Here is a 3592-nt window from a genome sequence, read left to right as displayed (position 1 = left end):
GCTTAACACCACATGAAAGCTACCACGGTTTACTGTTTGAATTCTCCAAAGTGGCAGTCCAAGTTGTATGTAGGCCCCTTTGAGCCACAGCAAGAGTGGGAACAGGAGCAGCTAGGATGTGGTGAGCAGTGTCCCAAGGCTGTGCAAGGCACTAGGGCCCTGGGCCCAGTCCATGAATCTATTCTTTCCTCCTAGGCCTCTGGGCCTATGATGGGAGAAGCTACTTTGAAGTTCTTTGAAACGCCTTCAAGGCTTTTTCCCTATTGTCTTGGACAGTAGCACTTGGCTCCCCTTTAATCCTGCAAACATCTCTAGCAAGCAATTGTCCCACAGCCTGCTTGAATTCCTCTCTTGAAAAAGCTTTTTTCTTTCTCTGCCACATGGCCAGGCTGCAAATTTTCCAAACAATTTTTTGCTCTGCTTCCCTTTTAAACATAAGTTCTACCTTTTGTCTTTGCTCCCACATCTGAGCATAGATTGCCAGAAGCAGTCACACCACTTCTCGATCACTTTGCTGCTTAGGCATTTCTTCTGCCAGATACCCTAAATCATCACTCTCAAGTTCAAACTTCCACAGATTCCTAGGGCATGAACAGAATGCAGTCAAGCTCTTTGCTAAGGCGTAACATTGCGTAACCTTTGCTCTAGTTCCCAGTAAGTTCCTAATTTCCATCTGAGGCCTCAGCAACCTGGACTTCACTGTCCACATCACTGTCAGCATTTTGGTTTGAAGTCCAGGCTTCTGAGGTCTCGAATGGAAATAAGGAACTTATGGGGAACTACAGCAGAGGTCACACATGTTTTGCCTTAGCAAAGTGCTTGGGTGCATTCTGTTCACGGCCTAGCCATCAGCATTTTGGTCACAACCATTTAACCAGTCCCTAAGAAATTCCAAACTTTCCCTCATCTTTCTATCTTCTTCTGAGCCCTACAGACTCCTCTAACCTCTGCCTGTTACTGAGTTCCAAAGCTGCTTCCACATTTTCAGGTATCTCTACAGCAATGACTTACTTCTCGGTATGTTTTCTGTATTAGGTCATTCTTGCATTGCTATAAAGAAATCCCCAAGACCAGGTAATTTATAAAGCAGAGATTCATGGTACTACAGGCTATATAGGAAGTATGGCACCAACATCTGCTTCTGAGGAGGGCAAATGAAGCTTCTAATCATGGTGGAAGGCAAAGGGGGAACATACATCTCATATGGCAGAGTAGGAGCAAGAGAGAGTTGGGGGGGGTAGTGAGGAGGTGCCACACACTTTTAAATGACTAGATCTCGGGAGAACTCACTCATTATTGTGAAGACAGCACCAAGCCATGAGGGATCCTCCCCCATGTTCCAAACACCTTCCACCAGGCCCTGCCTCCAGAATTGGGGATTCCAATTTAATATAAGATTTGGGTGGGGACAGATATCCAAACCGTATCAGCCGTTTAGTGCCACCCTCTAACCCATCCTTCCATTTTCTTGCTTTTCCCAGTCCTAACGACACCTGCATATCAGCTTATCTCAAAGTTCTCTCATTAGCTTGTCAATATTTTTAAGGTTTTACCTCTTATCATCCCTGAATAATGTTTCCTCAATGAGTGAAGCTAAGATTATGATTATTCTTCTTCAACCCAAGAATTTTCCAATTTAGACCTCTGAATACTACACTTGTGGAAATGTAAAATGCATTTAATCTTTCATGAGTCTGACAAGCTCTGCCATGTTCAATTGATTTGTTGTGTATGTAATTCACTGCCTGAGTTTCAATCTGGATGTTTATATTGAACACTTCAGTTTTAGGATATACACCATTAAAATGTATGCAAAAGATCCATTTAACTTGCTGATATAGCACTCAGTAATCAGATGCTGTTCAATTTCCATTATGTTGATGGTGTTTTCAATCCTGTGGACTTTGCAATCCATGTGCCAATGTTGGCAGAAATATTGAACTCTTATTATAAAATTTTCATATCATTTAAAGATTTGGATTAATGCCTTTATAGTGGAACTTCTGTGAAATTGAGTCCTGAGATCTGAGTTTTAGCCTTGAGGTTGCTCCTGACCTTGAGACATTAATCCTCAAATCTTAAAGTTTTCTGGGCCTCTGTGTTGGGACTGGTCATAGCTCAGTTGTTTTTTGTCTTCTCTCTTCTCTTCCTCTCCCAGAGTGCTCAGCCCAGGTTACCACACCAACTTCATCTGTAGCATTTCGGTAAGGCATCTGGGCAAGATACTTGATCCTCTAAGCCTTATGTTACTGATCTGCAAAAAAGGAGATAATAGCATCTACCGGCTAATAGTTATAGTGGCGATTAAAGGAGATCATGAATGTAAGCATTGGGTGCAGTGGTTCACGCCTGTTGTCCCAGCGCTTTGGTAGGCCAAGGTGGGATGATCACTGGAGCCCAGGAGTTCGAGATCAGGCTGGGCAACATAGAGACCCTGTCTCTTAAAAAACAAAGAGAGGGCGACAGAGCGAGATTCCGTCTCAAAAAAAAAAAAAAAAAAAAAAGCAACAACAAAGAGAGAGAGAGAGAGAGAGAGGAAAATCAGTCATGACTTACAATGGAAGAAATTATCATCAGGATGTATTTGGAAATAATATTTAGGTTGAAAGGCTTAAGCAGGAATATTATTTCTTATGTCCACTGGAAAACACAGTGACATGACTCCCAAAACCTTCAGTCAACGAGTCTGTCTGTTTCCTCCCCAGATCCTAGGGATGTTAGCAATCAACGGCTCTCAAATGTTTACTCTTGGTTAGATAAAAGCTATCTTCAACTAATTTTTCTTCTGATTCAATTTGTCATTAAATATATTGATTTAAGAATTTATCACGCATCTCACTTGTACAACTTCTCCCATGAAAGCATCGAATTGCAACCTTGTATGTGTAACTGTTTCACACATTCAGAAACCGGCCCCTTCAATTCGCGTGGACCTATCTGCTAAGTGGTGCACAGACTCACCCTCTGAACCCACAGACACGACCTTTAATGCGGGAAATGTGCATGATCCCATACAGCGCCCATCTCAACAACTGGACGCTGGGCATGCCTGAGAGGGGTATGCCTGCCTTGAAGATATGGAAAAGTTTTGTTTTCGTTCCTTCCGCTCTTTAGTGCGTGCGCGGAACCGGGACATCTCCTTTGGACCCGCTAATGTTACAAGCCGCCCAAGGGCGCCGCTGCTGGCCTCCGCCCAGACCCGGATTCCTCTCCCCTCCCGGCGCCCTTTCTCGGGCGCCCGGCCCGCGGCTGGCGAGAGCTCTCTGACCGCTCCGGTGTCCTCGCCCCATTTTACTTCTTGGGTCCCCGCCGGTGCCATCTGGTTGGAACCCTCGGGAGGAACTAAAAGTTGGACGTTGCCACCTCTACCCCTCGCCAAAAACTAAACACCGGAGGCTGCCGAGGCGCGGCGGGAGGAAGGCGACGAAGAAAAAGCGAGGACGGAAGGCGGCCCCGGGTTCGTCCCGGCCCGGGCCTCCCGCCTCCCCACCCCGCGCCCCGTACCGTCCCCGGCTCCCTGGCTCCCCGACGGCGAGGAGGGCCGCTGCTTCCGCGTCGGAGTCGGCCAGGGGGGACGTGCGGGGTGCGGCTG

The 3592-nt window shown here is 46.3% G+C and overlaps 1 long non-coding RNA gene across 1 annotated transcript in view; it reads right to left on the bottom strand.

Annotated features, from left to right (window-relative positions):
* Positions 1 to 1647: 1647 nt before the first annotated feature.
* Positions 1648 to 3592, bottom strand: part of LOC108540323 (uncharacterized) — a 7331-nt gene continuing 5386 nt past the window's right edge. Inside the window, exon 2 of the long non-coding RNA XR_001888640.1 lies at positions 1648 to 2254. This is a non-coding gene — a long non-coding RNA (uncharacterized LOC108540323). The remainder of the gene's footprint in view (positions 2255 to 3592) is intronic.

This window comes from Rhinopithecus bieti, unplaced genomic scaffold (assembly GCF_001698545.2).
Source record: "Rhinopithecus bieti isolate Rb0 unplaced genomic scaffold, ASM169854v2 scaffold_19114, whole genome shotgun sequence".
Lineage (NCBI taxonomy): Eukaryota > Metazoa > Chordata > Mammalia > Primates > Cercopithecidae > Rhinopithecus > Rhinopithecus bieti.
Note: the sequence above shows the minus strand (reverse complement) of the source record. Positions and strands in the feature narration are given on the sequence as shown.